This window comes from Cricetulus griseus, chromosome 2 (assembly GCF_003668045.3).
Source record: "Cricetulus griseus strain 17A/GY chromosome 2, alternate assembly CriGri-PICRH-1.0, whole genome shotgun sequence".
Classification (NCBI taxonomy): domain Eukaryota; kingdom Metazoa; phylum Chordata; class Mammalia; order Rodentia; family Cricetidae; genus Cricetulus; species Cricetulus griseus.
Window position 1 is genome coordinate 205,029,449 of NC_048595.1, and position 22,335 is coordinate 205,051,783.

Consider the following 22,335-nt stretch of genomic DNA (forward strand, 5'->3'; position numbering starts at 1 on the left):
CCCCGCCCTCTTAAGGGGAAATGAATAGTCAACAAGCCCAGCTGGAGTGATCCTTTGCAAGCAGGCCCAGCTCCACATCTTCCTCCAGCTCTTATATTCTTCCCGCCCTTCTTCAGTGAGGGTCCATGAGCCTTGGAGGGAGCAACATAGATATCTATTTCCCTTAAATTCCAGCGAAGCACTGAACTCTTACACCCTCTCATCATTCCTGCAGGACACAGCTGCTGACAAGTCTTCGTGGTATTTCTCTTACTACAAAACACAAGAGGAAATGAATGAAAAACAGGAAACAGAAGAGTACCAAAGAGGATACAGGGCTCAGCACTAACTATGATTGTAGCCTGTGACTCGCAACTTCAGTCAGCTCCACTGAGTCAGCACAGCAGGGAAGGGGGCATGTACAGAGCCCCATGGGAGTGCTCCAGGGTGATGCAACCAGGTAATTTCCTTCAGAGAAATCCCCCACCCAAGGGGGCTCACCTTGATTACATGTGGCTGTACTCTCTGTGTTGTCTGTGCCCCTATCACTACCCCCACAGACCCTATAGGAACAAATCAACACACACACACACACACACACACACACACACACACACACACACACCAGCTTCAGTTGTTTATCTCATTCCCCGTATCAGGGACACACTACTGCTCCCCCTAAACTCATCTTGTTTTGTCTATCTTGCTAACTTTGCAAAATTCCTTCCCTAGGGGAGACATAAACAGCATCTGTGTATGAACTGACAACATGACTGCTCCATGACTTGGAAGATTTTATTGTAGATATGAGAAAAACAGTAGCCAGAGACATCTGGAAGAGTAGACTGAACATGGCCAGTGGACTAGACATGGCCAGGCCTATCTGCAAGAAAGGGGAGAATAGCAGGGATAGAGAATAGAGAGCATAGTGAGGATAGCAGGGCAGAAGCCAAGAATAGTGAGAACAGCTGGGTTATAAGAAGGTTGAGTAGCTGGGAGGAGGGAGGAACCAGGAGGCTGGCATGGGGGCTTTGAAATGCATAACAAGTCCTTATGAGGCGGACTCAGGAGCCTGGAGGATGGCATGGCCCTTGATATGCTGATAGGCTCCATGGGTATGTTAGTTGGAGAGCCATTTGTTTGTCCCTTTTGCCAGAAGTAAGGGAAATGACTCGCTTTGGTCAGCTTCACAAATTCCCACCAAATGCTGGCCTTTTTCTATCAGAAATCCTCCTCTAGTCCAGGTTGAGCTCCTCCTTTCTGGATATTTGACTGCCTTATAGAGTTTAGGAAACTGGAGTTTCCTTTGGACCTGACAGTCTACACTTCCTCCTAAAGTCCAAATGACAAATTAAGGTACCATTCCACCAAAGTTCACTCTAGGAAACCACAGAGTTTATTGTCCTTATTTACCCTATCTGTTTCTCATGGTCTATACTCTTTTGACCATGAGTATAGACCCACAGCAGTGGGTACAGCAGTGTTACATTTTGAGGCTCCAACTATAGTCATCAGGTCTACTTCTCTTTAGCTCTTCTGCTTTACTGGAGACCCCATTCTGTGAAATTGATAGAAAAACTTGAAGGACCCAAAGTGTGCCTTAGTCCATTTTCTGCTACCTAAGAGTGGATAGTTTATAAAGAACAGAGACTAATTTGGGCCTTGTTTCTATAGGCTGAAAAGTCCAGAGGCATGAGAGTCAGTGGCTCCAACACAGCATTGTTTATCAACCAGTATCCACAAATGGTTACTTTCAACCTTTGTGGTACATTTTAGGAAGTTGCTTTCAACTTCTGCATTTTCTAATTTCAGAAAATGACACACATGCATTAGCCGGGTTGTGGGCATGGAAGAAGTCATAATTTAAGATTGCTGCTATGCATTATTTTAGGTTGTCCAAGTTGATTGTGTCAGGTCCAAAGGAAACTCTAATTCCCCAAATTCCAAAATGCAGTCCAAATATCCAGAAATGAGCTCAACCTGGACTATATGAGGATTTCTGGCAGTTAGATAAAGACCAGCATTCCTCCGGAACTTATGCAGCCAATTCCCATCTATTTGCTATTCTTCTCTTCTCACAGATAGCCCAGGCCATGCCCCTGCTGGCCATGTACTGTCTGCTTCTTTATCTCTCTCTCTGGACTCTTCCAGATACTTCTGGCTGTTCCTCTCATCTCTACAATAAAAACTTTCCTTGTAACCACACCGTGGAGAGGTCATGTCTTCAGTTTATACATATTGCATAGGAAATCCAAGGCAAGTAAGGTTGACTGTTACTTTATCATCTTAAAGGCAGGTTAAACAGTGTGAACACACAGTAGGATAGCAGACTTAAGTCTTAAGTGACCTGAATATATTATTAATTTGGCTGTGAAGTCCAAAAAAAGTTCCAGTCCTTTATAATGTAAGACATACTTTTCAGAATATTACATCACCACACCACAGAAAAAGGCATTAACCCCTTGGATTGCCTCCTGCCTTATGCACTGGAACATTGTTGATCAAATTTCAATGATTCCAACAATTCCACAAGTAAATGTTTGTGCTCAGGCATGAAAATCTAAGTTCAAATTCCCAGCACCCATGTAAAAAGTCAGGCATGACCATGCCCACTGCTGCTACCCTAGTGCTATGGCAGGCAGAGGCAGAAAGATCCCTGAGGCTTTCTAGCTGCCAACCTGTCTCCAGTACAGTGAGAGACCTTGTCTCAAGGGATTAATACAGGGAGTGATAGAGCAGGACACTGACATCTTTCTCTGACTGCCTTACATGTGTGTGGGCACGAGCACTTGCATATGACAAACACACACTCGCTCACATACACACATACTATCAGACACTCACATGCTCACACACACTATCACACACATGCTCACTCTCTCTCTCTCTCTCTCTCTCTCTCTCTTACACACACACACACACACACACACACACACACACACTAACAAAAATTTCTACGTAAGTTCAGGGGGAGAGGAACCATATCCAATCCATAATGGAGTAGAAGAGGAGAAATAGTCAGAGCTAGAGGAGTCTGGGAAGCCAGCATCCAAGGAAGCTGTAAATTCCCAAAGGAAGAAGCAGTTCACACTGTCCATCGCACCACTAGACACCCTCCTTTATCAGATCGTCTGGAAGCTGTGGTGAGCAGTCATTTGCACATTCTCTAACCTTTTCTCTGAGAACAGCTCCCCTAGAAGAGGAAGCCTTTCCTGTGAAGTCACGTGCGCACAGGAGGTGGGGGCAGGGTTGGAAGCTTGCCTCTTCTTGGGGGACAGCAGAGAACACACTTGCAAGCAGCTAAGAATACAGAAATCCAAAAGATTAAAGCACTCAGCTGAAGGGGTTTGTTTTAAATGTTTCTATTTCAATAATTCAAATGCAATGTGTATTCTTTATTCATTAAGAGTAACAAATGGCTCCATCAGTAGAGTGCTCGCCATGCAAGCATGAGAGTCTCAGTTCAGTTTCCCAGAACCTATAAAAAGCTAGGTGTGCTTGCCCACATTTGTAATCTCAGTGACTGGGGGAGGAAGAGGCTGAAGGACCCTGGACTGTGCTGACCAGCCAGCCTAGCCCGTCCAGCAAGCTCCAGGACTGTAAGAGACCTGGTCTCAAACACCAACACCTGAGGTTGACCTTTGTCCAGTACACACATACACACACACACGCGCACACATACATACACACACACACACACACACACACACACACACACACACACACACACCTACATCTGCACACACCCACACAATATGTGCATTTCATTTCTGTCTTTTAGAAGAGATTGTCTAGAAAGGATACACAGCCCTGACTCTCAGATCCTATAATCAGCCTGTCCAGGCTATTGGCTGAAGCTTCTCCTTCATCCCTCTTTGGATCTCATGGGAATTTGGGGTACTTGCCTGCAAATTTCTCTGGGTAGCACTGTATACTGATAAATACTGTACCTGGAGCAGGTCTGCTTGTGTGTCTTCCATGGCTGGGCAGCTACCATGCCTGTACCATGTGCTACAGCTGCGTTTCTGCATCTGGCAGAAGCAGGAACTGGACAGAGGACAGCTACTTTAATATCTAATGTAGTAAGTCATGCTATAGATGTTGTCCATGTAAGCTGAAGCTCTGTATGGTATGGTCTGTATATGTGTGCCTGTGTATGTGTGTACAAGGGTGTTGTGGGTTCATGCACACAGGATACCTGTGCATACTGAGGTCATAAGTCAATGTCAGATATCTTCCTCTATCACTTTCCACTGTGTGTGTGTGTGTGTGTGTGTGTGTGTGTGTGTGTGGTGTGAGTGTGTGTGTGGTATGTATCTGTATGTGTGTGTGTGGTGTGTGAATGTGTGTGTGTGTGTGTGTGTGGTGTGTGTGTGTGTGTGTGTGTGTGTGTGTGTGTGTGTGTGTGTGATATGACAACTGATGAGGGCTAGTTCTCTCCTACCATGTGTGCCCTGGAGAATCACACTCGGGTCTTCAGGCTTGGCAGCAAGCAAACTTACCCACTGAGCTGTCTCACTCACTATCCCCTCCACATTGTTTTTGACACAGAGTCTCTCACTGAACAAATAGGATCTTACCTATTTGTCAAGACTAGTGGCCAGAAACTTCCAGAGATCCTCCTGCCTCCACTTCTCCAGCTCTAGGGTTTCAGGCATGCACTGCCACACACAGCTCCCCACCCTAAACTAAAAGTTTAGTACATTTTAAATTTTACATATGTGTCTGTGTAGATTACCAAAAGCCAGTCAGCATCTGTATTAATCTTGCCCTTCTCATCACCATGACAAAATAGCTGACAAAGACAGCCTAAGGGAGGAAGGGTTTGTGCTGACCCACAGCCTGATGGTCCAGACTACACAGTCCACCATGGCAGGGAAGGCATGACAGCAGAAACTTGAGGCAGCTGACCTCGTTGCATCTTCCATCAGGCAGCAGAGGGAGATGAATGGAACACTCTGCTCACTGTCCCCTTGCTGTTCAGTCACGGACCCCAGGCCACCAATGGTACTGCTTCTGTTTTTAGCTGACTTAAGAAGTGACTCAGTGAATGCTGCCTTACAAGCACAAGGACCCAACTTAGATCCCCAGAACCCACATTAAAAATAAGTCAGACATAATGGTGTGTATTCGTAATCCCAGCACTGGGGAGGTGGACACAAGTGGATGCCCAGGACTCACTGACAAGGCAACCTAGCCTTCTTGGAAAGTTCCAGGTCCATGAAAAGTCATCTTAAAAATATAAAATGTGGACAGTGTCTGAGGAATGACACCCAAGGCTGTTCCACATGTGTGTGCTCATGTGTGCACATGTGCCCCACAAACGCACGATAGCATGCACACATACGAAAGGAGAAAAATAACTTTTCTGGAGAATCCTCACAAATGCATCCATAGGTATGTTTCCATGGTGATCCTAAATCCAATCAAGTTCACACTGAATTGTAATCATCAGTCACAATATCTCAAAGGCTGGGGAATAAAATGTGCATGAGCCTGAACCCCTGGGAACGCTGAGATCCCAGGAGGCCTCAGAGCCCAGCAGCCAGCGGACTGGCTTAGAAGAGGCACCATGCTCTGAGGTGTAGAATCTGTGTCCAAGACCAAGGCCCAGGAGCTGGAGAGATGGCTCAGGAGTTAGTACCTGCTATTCTTGCAAAAGACCCAGGTTTGGTCCCCAGCCCCCATGTGGTGGCTCACAACCATCAGGTGAAAAACCCATACACATAAAATAAATTAAACAAATAAATCTTAAACAAAAAATCAATGCCCAGCACTTTGAATAAATGTGTAGCCATTCACGGTACCTTTTACCTTTCATTTATTTCTAGAACTGATGGGGAATTCCTCTTCCTCCCTCTGTTGCAGGTGGTGCAGGGTCAACTAAACTCAGCTAGGTCTGTACTGAAACATCAAGTGATCTGAAAGCCGCTTTGGACTGGTGCTTTGGCCACAGAGCCATTGAGAGGGGTTGGGCAAGGTACAATGAGACAGCCTGTGACAGGAGTTTCCCCTTTCAGAATCATTTCACATGCAGGCAGCAATGCAGAGAAGGATCCTAACATCCAAGCTGTCCTCCTCCACACCCCCAACTGTGTTCTAGAGAGCTCCATGATCCACAAGGAGCCCTGCCTCCTTGACAAGCAGCAGCCTACCAACCCCACCACATGCTGCTCAGCCCAGGCATCTCCTGCCCTCTTTCTTCCTCATTGTCTTCCACAGAGACAATCTGGCTCCAACCCTCTTCCCTATTTTTCCCTTAAGCAAGGGTATTCTTGGCACCCAACCCCCGTCCCAGTCATTTAATGTGAAAAGGAGATTTTTCTCAGTGCTATGTGAGATGTCACCACCATCACACTGCCTCTGACCTGAGAGTCAGCCTTTCTACAGTCCTTTTCTAGACATCCAGGGCCATCTGAACCTCATTCTGCTCCTGGTATATCTTTAGGCCACCTGTGGGTCTTCCTCTGGGTAAGGATGCATCCTGGGTACTGGGCTCTTGGGTTCCTGGTTAGTACTGGACCAAGGCTGGGCTTCTTCCTGCACCTGTGTCAACATCCAGCACAGAGCCCTTCCGAAGATCTGAGAGCAGAAATCTAGCCTACACTCAGTTCTGCTGCCAAGAGACACCCTAGGGTAGTATCTTTTCTATATTAACGCCAGATACCTTTGGAAAGTAGACGAGTGTATTATTTATTTTTCTCCTGACTCTGAACCAATATCCAACACACACACACACACACACACACACACACACACACACACACACAAATTAAGGGAGGAAGTCTAGTTGAGCTCACAGCTTAAGGAAAGGCATGGTGGCAGGAGTGTAAGTAAGGTGGCTGGTCACATTGTGTCTGCAGTCAGGAAGCCCAGGGAGATGAATGGTGGTGCTTGGCTCACCTTCCTCTTTTATGAACTCTAGGACACTGCCCATGGAATGGTGTGTCATTTAGAGTCGAATCTTCCCATATCAATTAACATAATGTCCCTCACAGACTTTGCAGGGTCCAGAAGTTTGTCTCTTTGGTGATTCAAGATTCTGCTTAGGTGACAATCATGACTAACCATCATGGACAGATACAGAACTGCCTATTGGAGCATCTGCCTTAGCCTACAGTTGACACACTAATCAAAGCCACACTGTATTAGTCAGGATTCTCTAAAGGAACAGAACAGATAGGATGAACATGCATATTAAAACGGAACTAACTAGACTTCCTTCTTGCATATCCATTTTTATGGGATGCCACCAGAAGGTATGGCTAAGATTTAGGTTGAGTCTTATTTCTTCAAATAATGTGGTTTTTAAAATCCCTCACTGAAGTGCGAAACAGCTTGGATTTTAGTTGATTCCAAATGTGGTCGACAACCAAGATTAGCCATGACATGCACCATGCATTCTCCTTAAAGAAGAATCAATCTTCTGTATTCACAGGCTCAACAGTCTCAGAGTCCACCAATGACAGAGCCAAAGGAAAACAATTCATCTACAGGAACATACACAGGTTGTTGTCACAATTCTCTAAACAATAGTGTAGCAACTGTTTGCATAGCCTTTGCATTGCATTAGATATATTAAATGATGTAGGGAAAAGTAATTTGAATAAATTGAATGTGAATTTTATGTAAGGGACTTGTGGTTATCTGTGGATTTTGGCACTTACAAAAGTCTTAGAACCAATTACCTGTGACTACCACAAGAGAGGGCTGCCCTGTATCATAACTCACTAACTAGCCCTTCTTTGTCCAACCTGACAGCTACCCCATCCCAGCCTAATCCACACTCTTTGAACAGCCAGCGAGAACTTGTGTGTCTGTGTGCTGTGTGTGCTTGTGCAATGGAGGCCAGAAGGCAGCTTCATCACTTGCTCCCCATGCACCATCCACCTTTTTTTGAGACAGCGTTTCCCTCTGAGATGTAGGATTTGCTGGTATGTGAAGCAAGTAAGCTTTAGGGATCCAACTGTTTCTACCCTCTCAACACTGGTTTAACACACATGAGCCACCACATCTGGCTTGTTATTTGGGTGTTGGGGATTGAACTCATGTCTTCACACTTGCCAACTAAGCTATCTCTATAGAACTTCCATCAGCATCTGATGTCCTCAATAGCATGTATCCAAAAAGCTTTGTCCTGAGGTACATCCATTTAATTGAACAGCTCCCTGTGTGTGGGAAGGACTTTAAAGTCCTAATTTCCTTTTGCATGGCACATTGTTGAAATCAGAAGACTGAAAATTCCACTTATACACATCCCACCAGGGCCTGTCTTGCACCCTTTCTACTCAAGTCAATGATCATCACAGGAACACTGAAGTTCAGGAGCATTCTGCAGCCCTTGCTGGCTGGAGGAGACAACCAGATCCACAGAAGAGACCTGTGAAAAAATTTAATTATGAGCCAGTATTGACAGCCTGTTAACTCTCCAACCACAAACGCCTCATCTTCTGGGCCTTGAGGAGGTTACAGGTGGGACAGATGACCAGTGCCTGGGGTACCAGAGGACCAGAGCATCACCTCAGCCTCCAGCAGCCCTGCCTTGTCCCTGAGGATGGAGTTCTAAAAAATGTGTTACAATTGTCCTGACAGGAACAAAGCTACTCTCCAGAGAAACATGTGCCCTTCCCTTTGTCCGTCAGACTGTTGAAACAATGGACTCCAAGGGATTTCAATTTACCTGGGAGTCTCATGCTGGGAGAAGGAAAAGGCTGAAGTCTGTTGTCAGCCAGAGGGTTATTTGTCCCCCGGAAGAAATTTTACAAAATAATGACTATTTGTCAGACCACCTTGCAGGAGAGGCTGGATCCCTCCCTGATGATACTGATGGTTAAGACCAGGACGGTGAGACGGGGAGGATATCCCTGAGACCAGAAACACCTCACTCTTGGTTCCCTATCCGCCCTGACCTCTGCTGAAAATACCAGGAGAGGCCAGATCATCTAGAGTTGAAGACACTGAAGTCTTGTCCCATGTACACCACCGGATGACAAGAAGAGAGAGAAATCCCACCTGCACCCACTGGAGGAAGAGATGGGAAGATGACAGAATAAGAACACACTCAACAACAGAAAGACCAATATGACACCACCAGAATCTAGAGACTCCACACCAACAAGATCTGAAAGAAGTAGATCTTCCCAACACAGAGAAAGAAGGAGAGCCAGACCTTAAAAACTACTTTATGAAGATGATAGAGACCCTTAAAGAGGAAACAAGAAAAATCTCTTAAAGAAATAGAAGAAAACAATAAAAAATTTAAGAAATAAACAATTCTCTTAAAGAATCTAAAGAAAGCCAACAAACAAAAGACCAAACAAGTGAAGGAAACAATCGAAACAGTTCAAGGCATAAAAGTTGAAATAGAAACAATAAAGAAAACACAGAATGAGGGGATGCTGCAAATAGAAAGGCTGGATAAACAATCAGGAACTAAAGATGTGACTATAACCAATAGAATTCAAGAGATGGAAGAGAGAATCTCAGTTGTTGAAGACTCGCTAGAGAATATACAGTCATAGACCAAAGAAAATTTCAAATCCAACAAATCCCTAACACAAAATATCCAGGAAATATGGGACACCGTGAAAAGGTCGAACCTAAGAATAATAGGTATAGAAGAAGGTGAAGAAATACAGCTCAAAGGTACAGAAAACATATTCAGCAAAATCATAGAAGAAAACTTCCCCAACCTAAAGAAGGTTATGCTTATGAAAATACAAGAAGTTTACAGAACACCAAATAAACTGGACCACAAAAAGAAGTCCCCTCACCACATATAATCAAAATACAAAACTTACATAATAAAGAGAAAATATTAAGAGCAGCAAAGGAAAAAGGCCAAGTAACATACAAAGTCAGACCTATAAGAATCACACCCAACTTCTCAATGGAAACTTTGAAGGCCAGAAGGTCCTGGATAGATGTCCTACAAACACTAAGAGAACATGGATGCCAACCCAGACTACTGTACCCAGCAAAACTTTCAATCACTATAGATGGAGATAACAAGATATTCCATGACAAAACCAGATTTAAACAATACATATCAACAAATTCAGCCCTACAGAAAGTACGGGAAGGAAAACTTCAACCCAATGAAGATAACTACACTCACAAAAACATAGGCAATAGATAATCCCACTTTACCAAACACCAAAAGAAAAAAGAGGGGGAAATCCATACACAATGACACCACGAACAATAAATCCAAAACAAACAAGAACCAACAATGGACATTAATATCCCTCAGTGTCAATTATCTTAACCTGCCTATAAAAAGATACAGGCTAACAGAATGGATACAAAGATAGAATCCATCCTTCTGCTGTATACAAGAAACACACCTCAACTTCAAAGACAGACATTACCTCAGAGTAAAGGGTTGGGAAAAGATTTTCCAATCAAATGGACCCAAGAAACAAGCTGGTGTAGCAATCCTAATAACTAACAAATTAGACTTCAAACTAAAATCAATCAAAAGAGATGAAGAAGGGCATTTCATACTCATCAAAGGAAAAGTCCATCAAGATGAAGTCTCAATCCTGAACATCTATGCCCCAAATAGGAAGGCACCCTGGGGAGCAGAGGGAGTTGAGGGGGTACTGGTGGGGGTTGGGGGAGGGAGAGGGAGAAGGGAGTGACATGTGAAGCTGGCTTGTTTCTAATTTGAACTAATAAAAAAATAATTTCTTGGAAAAAATTAGATAGGAAGTAGAAAAAAAAAAGAACCAGGATGACTTAGTTATACATATGTTCTGACTTCTCTTAAAACCTAAACCTTGGCCAGGTGTTGGTGGTGCATGCCTTTAATCCCAGCACTTGGGAGGCAAAGGCAGGTGGATCTCTGTGAGTTTGAGATGAGCCTGGTCTACAAGAGCTAGTTCCAGGACAGCCTCCAAAGCCACAGAGAAACCCTGTCTGGAAAAACCAAAAAAAAAAAAAAAAGAAGGGAAATTCAATCTTGCTTGTAATTCAAATATATGAAAAGAAAAAAAGAAACCTTAAACCTGTGTCAGGACCTCATGAATGTATTTAGGTAGTCACTAGATTTAAGGGAAGAGCTCACAAGTAATTGAGATGGCCTTTTAGAGTTATGAAGTCCCATGCTATGACCCTAATATCTCCCCAACAATATATAGGAGTCTGATAGTTAAACACACACACACACACACACACACACACACACACACACACACACACACACACAAGATTTGGCCGTGTCATTCAGGTGTGGCTAAGTCTCTGCTCTCTAAGTCTCTTGCATTAAAAGTACAGCTCTTATATTTTTTCTTGACAGGGAAAAAAGCAGCAAGAGAAAAATAAACATAAAAAGACCCACAAATCACATATAAAGGAAAATCCATCAGAATAACAGCTGATATCTCAATGGAAATTTTGAAAGCCAGAAGAGCCTGGAGTAATGCACTTCTAATTCCTAAAACACCATGATGACCAATCTAGATGAATATGCCCAGTAATGCTATCTATCATAATTGAAATAGAAAGAAAAATTTGCCACAATATAAGCAGCCTAAAAATTTGATATCAACTAGGTGGCAGTGGTGCATACCTTTAATCCCAGGACTTGGGAGGCAGAGGTAGGCAGATCTCTATGTGCTCAAGGCCAGCCAGATCTACAGAGCTAGTTCCAGGACAGACAAGGCTACACAGAGAAACCCTGCCTTGATAAACAAAAAACAAACAAAACAAAATGATATCAAACAAACCAAACCTAAAATAAATACAGGATGCAAGATATTGGGTAAAATATTTAATATTTTGTATTAACATACAAAAAGCACCAAAAATCAATAATTCAATGACAACCAACATACATATAACTCTGAATTTCAGTGACCTCAGTATTTCACTCAAAGATTCAGGCTAAATGAATGGATCGAGAAACAAAATCTAAACTGGTTGGTGCTGGCAGAGCCAGGCAGACCTCTGAGTTTGAGACCAGTCTCGGTCTACAGAGTGAGTTCCTGGATAGCTACACGGAGAAACCCTGTCTTGAAAACCAAAAAAGAAAAAAAGGAAAGGAAAGGAAAGGAAAGGAAAGGAACGAAAGGAGGGGGAGGCAGGAACGGGGGAGGGAGGGAGGGGGTAGGAGGGAGGGAGGGAAGGAGGGAAGGAAGGAAGGAAGGAAGGAAGGAAGGAAGGAAAAGAAAGAAAGTCCATCTGTCTGTTGTCTGCAAGAAACTTGACTTTAAAGATAGGTACCACCTTAGAGTAAAAGGATGGACAGAAAGTATTCCAATCAAATGGGACTGTGAAGCAAGCAGGCATTGCTATCTTAATATCTGACAAAATAGACTTCAAATTCAAACTAATCAGATAGGATAAAGAAGGACACTTCATTCTAACCAAGGGATGAATTAACCAGGAAGACATTAGTATCCTAAATGTATATTCACAAAGCTCTAGCTCACAAAATTTCAAGGGATAATGTACTACTGAATTTAAAGACACAAATTAACTTCAATCCATTAATAATAGTGATTTCAATGTCCCACTTTCTCCAACAGGCAGGTCATCTGAACAAAAAGTAAACAGAGAAACAACAGAATTAATTGGCACCATACATCAAATGGACTTTACAGACTAATTCACCCAAACACCAAACAATACACATTTTACTCAGCAGCACGTGGAAGTTTTCTAAAACAGAAACAGACCACATCCTGGGACACAAACACACAAAAATCTTTGCAAATTCAAAAAGATTGAAATCACTCCTTATATCCTATCTGACTACATTGCAATAAAACTTGACAGCAAACAAACCTCTAGTAAGTGTATAACCTCGTGGAGATTAAACAACTCATTATTGAAATGATGAGTGGCTCAAAGAAGAAATCACGAAGCAAATGAAAAATTTCCTGGAACTAAATGACAATGAAACACAACAAAACCTCTGGGACACATTGAAAGCAGTCCTGGGAGGGAAATTTATAGCTCTAAGTGCCTACATTTAAAATTAGAGCACAAATAAATCACTTCCTGATGCAACTCCAAACTGGAAAAACAAGAACAAACCAAACCCAATTGAAAGAAAGAAACAATTAAAAACCAGAGAACTCTGAAATAGAAGCAAAGAATACAACACAAATAATCAATGAATCTAAGCACTGGATCTTTGATAAACAAGATTGACAGTCCCGTGGCCCCAATAACAACAACAGGAAGGAAGGAAGGAAGGAAGGAAGGAAGGAAGGAAGGGAGGGAGGGAGGGAGGGAGGGAGGGGAGGGAGGGAGGGAGGGAGGGAGGGAGGAGGAAAGGAAGGAAGGTCCTATATTATCAGAATTAGAAATAAACAGTAAAACAATAATGTTCATTATAAAACAAACACCAAAAAAATTTGGAATATTATAAGGGAATGCTTTTAAAACCTATACTCTATTAAGCTGGAAAAACATAAAAGAGGGAAACATAAAATTTTAGATTCAGCCAAATTACAAAAATTGAATCAATGACAGATCAACCACCTAAATAGACCCATAAATAATGAGAAGACTGAAATATCATTCAACAAGGACATCTGTTCAACTATGTTCATAGCAGCATTATTTGCAATAGCCAGAACCTGGAAGCAACTTAGATACCCCTCAACTGAAAAATGGATAGAGAAAATGTGGTACATTTATACAATGGAGTACTGCTCCGTGGGGGGGCGGGAGGGGGCGACAATGGAATCTTAAAATTCACAGACAAATGGATGGAACTAGAAGAAACCATCCTGAGTGAGGTAACCCAGCCACAGGAAGACAAACATGGTATGTACTCACTCATATATGGATTTTAGAAATAGACAAAATATTAGCAGCCTACAATCCACACTTCCAGAGAAGCTAGGAAACAAGGAGGACCCTAAGAGAGACATACATGGTCCTCCGGAGAAGGGGAAAGGGACAAGAGCTCCTGAACAAATTGGGAACTGAGGGGGAGGGAGGGAGGGAGCAGAAAGAGGAGAGGAGAAGAGGAGCAGGGAGAACATGAAGGATCAGAAATATTGAGTTGGGGGAAGAATAGAGGAGAGCAAGAAAAAGAAATACCTTAATAGAGGGAACCATTACAGGTTTAAAGAGAAATCTGGCACTAGGGAAATGTCCAGAGATCTACATGGTTGACTCCAACTAAGAATCTAGCAGTAGGGAGAGGCTACCTTAAATGCCCTTCTCTGATAATGAGATTGATGACTACCTTATGCCATCCTAGAGCCTTCATCCAGTAGTTGATGGAAGCAGAAGCAGACATCTACAGCTAAGCACTGAGCCAAACTCCTGGAATCCAGTTACAGAGAGGGAGGACTGATGAGCAAAGGGGTCAAGACAAGGCTAGGGAAACCCATGGAAACAGCTGACCTGAGCAAGTGGGAGCTCACAGACCCCAGTCTGACAGTGGGTAACAGTTAGGAGGCCTGAGCAGTCCATGGAGCCTCTGGTGGTGGGACCAGTATTTATCCCTAGTGTGCAAATGGACTTTGGGAGCTCATTCCCCCATGGAGGGATACTCTCTCAGCCTGGATACATGCAGGAAGGGCCTAGGCCCTGCCCCAACTGATGTGACAGACTTTGATGATCCCCCATGGAAGGCCTCACTCTCCCTGGGGCGTAGATAGGGGGTGGGATGGGGACCTGTGGGGGGGCAAGGAAGGATGGGAGGGAAAGGGAACTGGGATGATATGTAAAATAAGATTATTTCCAATTTAAATAAAAATAAATAAATAAATTCTAGGATCAGATTGATTCATAGCAAAATTTTACCAGAATTTCAAAGAAGATCTATATCCAATTCTTTTTAAACTGTTCAAAATAGTAGAAACAGAAGGAGCATTCCAAAATTCCTTCCATGAAACCAGTATCCCTCTAATATCAAAACAAGGTAATACCACAACAACGAGAAAACTAAGTTCCAAAAACTAAGGTCTGATGAACACAGACTAAAAAATGCTCAATAAAATACTTGCAAACAGATTACAGACATACATCAAAAACAATAACACAGTTGGCTTTATCGCTGAATGCAGGAACAGTTCAACATACGCAAATCAGTAAGTGTAATAAACCATAAATGGACTTAAAGATAAAAAGCACACATTCATCTCAATAGATGCAGGAAAAGCCTTTGGTCAAACTCTAACATGCTGTCATAGTGAAAGTCCAAGAGAATATAGGGTTAAAGAGAACATATCTCAACATAATAAAAGCTGTAAGTGAGAAACTCATGGCCAGCATCATTGTAAATGGAGAAAAACTTGAAGCAATTCCACTGAAATCAGGAATGAGACAGGGACATCTCTATTTTCAATATGATGCTAGAAGCACTCACTAGCTGGAGTAATAAGGCAAGAGAAGGAAATTACATGGATATAAATAAATAAAGAAGAAATCAAATGATGAAGTTGGCTATTGCAAGGGACTTTAGGCTCCATTCTCCCAGGTCCCAACGCCATTCTACAGCAGTAAGCAAGTGATGCCATGGATCGGGGACCTGAAGTCAGCTATGAGATAAGAGAGTGGGGACCTTCAGAGAAAGAGGACAGAGAGAATAACAGCAGAAACCAGGGAAGGCTTTGTCTTGTGTCGAGGAACTTCAGAAGAAGATATATGGGACAGAGTTTGAAAGAATAATGAAGAGACATTCAAACTAAGAAGTGCCCCTCTAAGTTTGGAGTCACTTTGGCATTAATTTGGGCTGTTATTAAAATGCTTACTTTACAACTTAGGCGGGCTAGAGCACAGCAGGGAAATGGAATTCATTGCCAATTCAGACTAAAAGAGGCATTTGTGTATCATTCATATCCTTCATTGCCTTTAAAATTACTTAGTTTCCCCACTAATTGTCTCTCACAGGTATTACAGCACAAGAGGATAAGCCTTTGGAATGGATTTATCTACCCCATAAGGGTCATAAATACTAACTGCTTACCTCACTCTTCTTGCTCAATTAGTGAATTAGTGGAGGGCCCAATGTCAACAACTATATGGATTTGATTCTTACTGTATTATATTCCCCTTAACTAACAATCAGTTTTTAAGAGCATTGCAGAACTCTGGATTTCATTTGCAGATTACTATTGAAGGATGGTATCCAACTGGTGAGCTATGGGATTTTCTCATTGGAACTGAATTTGTGATTACAGAAATTGTCCAACCTTCTCCCACTCCATGGCAGGCACTGTTTTTATTGATGCCTCATCTAATGGTACAGGAGAGACACATGGTCCAGATATTCGTCAGTCTATTAATAGTTCTTTTTCCCCAGCCCAACAGGTAGGACTGGCTGTTTTGATTCATCTATTATGGTTAATTCATAAACCTTTAAATATCCTTTCAGATTCTACTTTGTTGTAGGATTATTTCTAGCAATAGACTCATACTTGTGCACGTTTCAACCTCCCTGGTTATATTGCAGAAGGAAATAAGCAAGCTGGTGCATTAACCTGCCCTATTTTTACTTCTCCAGAAGAAAATTGGGAAGGGTTATGCATCTGTCATTGCAGATGGATCCACCGAAACATTATGTATTTTTTTTAGGCTCCTCTGGCTCCAGGCCATCGCGGACAGTGGCAGAAGGTGAGGAGGTGGTAGAAGTCACCAGAACGATGGCAAGCCTCGAGCTGAAAGGCAGAGGGAGATACTGACCATATCCTCAGAAGTCAAGTCTGCCACCTAGGGCCAAGTTAAGGCCCTTTGCAGCAATGGAGAAGATACCCTATAAAACACAGAGAGATCTATGTCGCCTGAGAATCTCTCTCTGGTGATGCTAGCTGCTTTGGCCTGTGCATCTTCAGTGAGTGCTTCTGAATATGTGCTGTGTTCCCATCCTCCTTTTCTTTAACTCATGGGTTGGATGGATCCAGCCCCTGTGAATCTTTACTAATGACTCTGTGTTTATGACTGGACCTGGAGACTAATAAACTCATTCATTCATCTGAAGAAGGGACTGCATTTAATTTTTCCTTGGGATTTAAATTACTTCCTATTTGCATAGGACATGATAAGAGCTGTGTTCCTATAAAAGCCAAATATGAGCTTACTTATTATTCATTACAACTGGATAATATTATTGGTTAACATGCCTCTATGAAAAGCGTGATTTTTGCCATGTGTGGCTTGTCCTTCTGATTATATACAGCTTGAAGCCATGAATCACTCAGATGGTTTTCCTTGACCTTTGGAATATAAATTACCTGATGCCCTGAATAAAGTTGGCTATTGTGAGAGACTGTGGTGCCTCATTTTTTTAGGCTTTATTCTCCCAATTTCCACTGCCATTCTAGGGTGGTAAACAGATATCCCACACCTATGTATTTGTAGAATTAATGTTGTGAGAATGACCATTTTACCAAAAGCCATTTCCAGAGTCAATGTAACCCCAATAAAAATCCCTAGAACATTCCTCAAAGAAATAGAAAAAAAGCTATGCAATAGAAAAAATTATCCTAAAATTAATATGACACTACAAAAGATCCAGGATAGCCAAAAGAATCTTGAGAAAAAAGAACATGCTGGAGGAATTACCATTCTAGGTCTTAAAATATATTACAGAGCCATAATAATAAAAACAGTATAATATTGGCACAAAAGCAGACATGAAGACAGTGAAACAAAGTCAAAGGCCCAAACATGAGGAAACATAACTTCAGCCATTGAGTATTTGACAAAGATGCCAAAACATAAGCTGCAGAAAAGAGAGCATCTTTAACAAATGGTGCTATGGAATGGGTGTCCACATGGGGAACAAAATTAGACCCATTCCCATCACCTTGTGTAAAAAAAACAAAACAAAAACTCCAAATGGATCAAAGATATAAGTGTGAAAATTGAAACATTGAAACTTTTAAAATAAGCAGTACCCTTACTAGAAAAAAACATAAGCAATATGCAACAAGTGATAGGTGTCTAAAGTGATTTATGATAAGGACTCTTTGTGGCCAATAACTGAAAATTGGGACCTCTAAAACTAAAAGGCTTCTGCACAGACAAATTAACTAAGCCAATTGAGTGAAGAAAAAGCCCACATAATGGAGGAGAATCTTTACAAAGTTTAGTATCCAGAATATACATTTTTTGAAAAACTCAAAAAACAAAGTCAAAAGAGCAAACAACCCATTCAAAAAAAAAGTGGATTGAGAGTCTGAACAGAGTTCTTAAAAGAAGAAATAGAAATAACTAAGAAATATTTTTTTAATGTTCATTGTCCTTAGCAGTTAGGGAAATTAAATCAAAACAGCTTTGAGATTTCTTCTCATCCCAGTCAGAATGGCAATGATTCACAAAACAACTGACAAAATATGCTGGAAGGGGTGTGGGGAAAGGGGGACCCTCATTCGCTATTGGTGGCATTGCAAACTTGTCCAGCCACTATGCAAATGAGTGCATAGAATTAAAAAAACACACTAAAAACCAATCTACCACATGGGCCAGCTACACCACTCCTTGGTGTATGCCCAAAGGATTTGACACCCTTCTTTGAAGACACTTGCTCATCCATGAATCATGTTATTGCTATTGCTCTATTCATAATAGCCAGGAATGGAAACAACCTAAATGTCACCCAGCTGACCAATGGATAATGAAAATTCGGGACATACTTACTATGGAATACCATGCATCTATAAAGAAAACTGAAGTCATGAACTTTGCAGGTAAATAGATCATATTGAGTGAGGTAACCCAAGCCCAAAAATACAAATGTCACATGCTCTCTCTCATTGTAGACTCTCAGCTCCAAATCTTCAGATGTGATTACATGCCCTGGAGTCACTGCAGAAACCAAGGAAGTAAAAGGGAACCATTGCCAGAGGAAGAAACCAGGGGAAGCAATAAAAGAGGACCAGCATGGGGGTGAAGATCATGCAGTCTCGAACTAGGAAGGGAGAGGGAGATAAATACACAAGAAGAGAGGAAGGTACAATAACATTAAGGATATCTGAAAGTCATAAGAAATCATACTATTTACTATTTACCTTTTTAAAAAAAACTAGAATACACTGGGCAGTGGTGGTGCACACCTTTAATCCGAGCACTTGGGAGGCAGAGACAGGTGAATCTCTGTTAGGTTAGCTTGGTCTACAAAGCAAGTTCCAGGACAGGCTCCAAAGCAACACAGAGAAACCCTGCCTCAAAAAAAAAAAAAACACAAATAAACAAAAAAGCTTTAATACATGTAAGTCTGTGTGTAAATACAGATATACTGTTTAAGTGAAGTTTTCTCATCTGCCCTGACAATGCTCCCTCCAAGAACCAAAGACCAACACCAGGAATGAGAAGCCCTCTTCTGAGTTGTTCAGCTTTGTCCAAGAGACTCCCCAAAACATTACAGGCTTTTGATATTGCCTTTGGTTGCCCTCCAGAAGATGGTACCTATTGTTGAAGACATATGCACTTCAGACACAGCGCCTCTGAGCTGGAAATGACCTGAAAGCTTCCTCCCTGAGGACTAGCTTCTACGGTACCAGACAGTGTCAAACAAGCTTCCAAAGGAGGGAGCAACTTACAGTCCTACTTGGCTATGAAGCCTGTGAGCCATAACAATGACCAACATAGAAAGAAAACCCTACAGGTGCAGGAACAGCACGCATACCTTGGTGGTAACCATCAACTTTCTAATTGCACTTAAGACCTGTTCAACAAGAGAAACCATGCCTGGTACTGGAAACCCAGCCTACTACCCAGGCATGATGAAGCCATGCATCCTGAAGAACTACAGCCACCACTTTACTGAACCAGTATAACCCCAAACTACATTCTAGATGTTCATCCCACAGATAAGTGTAGTTCTCAACCCACATCAAAGAAAGTTCTCTTTGGAGCAGACAGAGACCATTACCAAAAACCACAACCAATCACAGTGCAGAGTTTTGGAGTCCAATCCAAATGGATACATCTGCCAAACACTGCTGCCCCTTAGGCTCGGGGAACGTTGTAGAAGAGGGCATGGAAAGATTGTAAGAGCCAGAGAATCAGGGAGTTTTCTGGGTCCTTGTGATATCAGAAGCTACATAAAGGCTCACCAACATGGTCACCTAAACAGGGACTGAAAAGGGACAACTGTAGACATACCAAAGTGGACATATGAAAAATTATGGGGCATCAACCCTACACAAAGAACTACAGACAACAAGAGACTGCTGAGAAGGGGAGAAGATGTCTTCTCCAGGGAAGAGCACATCAATTGATTGTTGAAGACCAAATGGTTAGCCCCCAAAACATTATTTAGACAGAGTGGTTATATTTAGAAATATATACGTATATGCATATATCATGTAGCAACTTTTTTTAAAGGACAAGACTTTGAAAGAAAACAAGTAGGGGTATATGGGAGGGTTTGTGTGTGTGTGTGTGTGTGTGTGTGTGTATGTGTGTGTGTGTGTGTGTGTGTGCGCGCGCGCGCGCGTGTGTGTGTGTGGTGTGTGTGTGTGTGTGTGTGTGTGTGTGTGTGTGTGTTGGGGGAGTCTCTTTGACCTTCATGGGCAGCAGAGAGAAGGAAGAGCCATGGGAAGCAAGATAACAGTTCAGCACAACGTAACTCAGTAGCCAGTGTTGGTTCAAACTTCAGGGGTATGACCAAGACTGCTTTATTTTAGGCTTATTGAAACACAACAGAATCTGGTGAACACCATTCTTGTGATGATTAACTCAATACAGTATTCACAACAATTACTTAAGGAACAAAGTAAGCTAAATGCAGATCAGATGTGTGGTTCATGAACTCACAGAGGTAATAAAAACTGATTTACTAAAGGGTGCAATGAAAGGAACAAACTCACAAAACAGAGTAAGGCTGATCCCGTGCTGCCTCTCTAATGCTCGGCTCACCCTGTCCTACCACGCCAAGCAGGAGCCAGAGCAAGAGAGAACGCAAGCGCGCTTCTCAGGCTTATCTGTCCCTCATGTAGCACCCCAGACCACGCCCTAAGGCCGGTACCCCAAAGCTATTGGCGGAATGAATTCCCACAACAGATGTGACTACATCAAAACAATTCATAAAGTCCACATGGTTGCTTCCATAAAGATGGGTTCTATAGATTGAGAAAGCAAGTTTATAAGAAGGGTCTGAGGGTCCAGTGCCTGAAAGTCTCCGGCCACACGTTGCACAAAGGTCACCCTGCTAGAAAGGAAAGCATGTCTGCTCCAGCCTTCTAGGTGGAAAACAGATTGTGCATTCCTTCCCTTGAAGGAACAACCCTGTGTGTTTAACATTCCAGGTTCCCCCAGTGCAGGTGTGTGAACACAAACACCTCTGTGCCCCCTACAGGTTTGAAGAGAGGAAAGGAAAAGTGGAAATGGTGTAATGGTATTGTAAGAAATATTTTAAAATGTAAAGGAGCTGAATTAAAGGTGGAAACAGAAAAAGGAGATTTATTCAATGTGGCCACACGTTAGGAGGAGGAGCAAAAAGATCCAGAAAAAAATGCCTTGAGTCAGTGGTTCTCAACCCTCCTAACGCTGTGACCCTTTAATACAGTGCTTCATGTTGTGGGGACACCCCTCCCCGCCATAAAAGTAGTTTTTGTTTCTACTTCATAACTGTAACTTTGCTACTGTTATGAATCATAATGTAATTATCTGTGTTTTCCAATGGCCTTAGGTGACCCTGTGAAAGAGTTTTGACCCCCAAGGGGGTGTGACCCACAGGTTGAGAAACACTTCCTTAAATCCATCTTTTTAATTTAAACCCCAGAATCCACATTAAAAGCTAGATGCTGTGGCATGCCTCTTTATTCCAGCAGACCCGAAGGTGGATGGGAGGTGGAGATGTGAGAACTGTGGGAGCCTGTGGGCCAGCTAGCCCAGGGTGCAAGCACCGCAGCAGCAAGAGAAACCCGCCTTCAACAGGGGGAGAACCAAGTCCCAGAAGGTGTTCTCTGACCTCCACATGCATGTGCATTGTGGTTGTGCACACACACACACACACACCACACCACATACACATACACACACACACACATACACACACACCACACACACACACACACCACACCACATACACATACACACACACACACATACACACACACCACACACACACACACACACACACACCACACCACATACACATACACACACACACACATACACACACACCACACACACACACACACACACACACACACATACACATACACACACACACACATACACACACACCACACACACACACACACACACACACCACACCACATACACATACACACACACACACATACACACACACCACACACACATACACACACACACACCACATACACACACACACATACACACATACACACATGCACCACACATATACACACATGCACCACACACACACACATACACACACACACACATACACACACACCA

General features: G+C 42.6%; 1 long non-coding RNA gene across 1 annotated transcript; it reads left to right on the forward strand.

The window, feature by feature from the left end:
- Positions 1–224: 224 nt before the first annotated feature.
- Positions 225–16,923, forward strand: LOC113834029. Its single transcript, XR_004768012.1, has 2 exons — positions 225–439; positions 16,522–16,923. It is a non-coding gene; the product is annotated as an uncharacterized LOC113834029 (long non-coding RNA).
- The last annotated feature ends 5,412 nt before the right edge of the window (positions 16,924–22,335 follow it).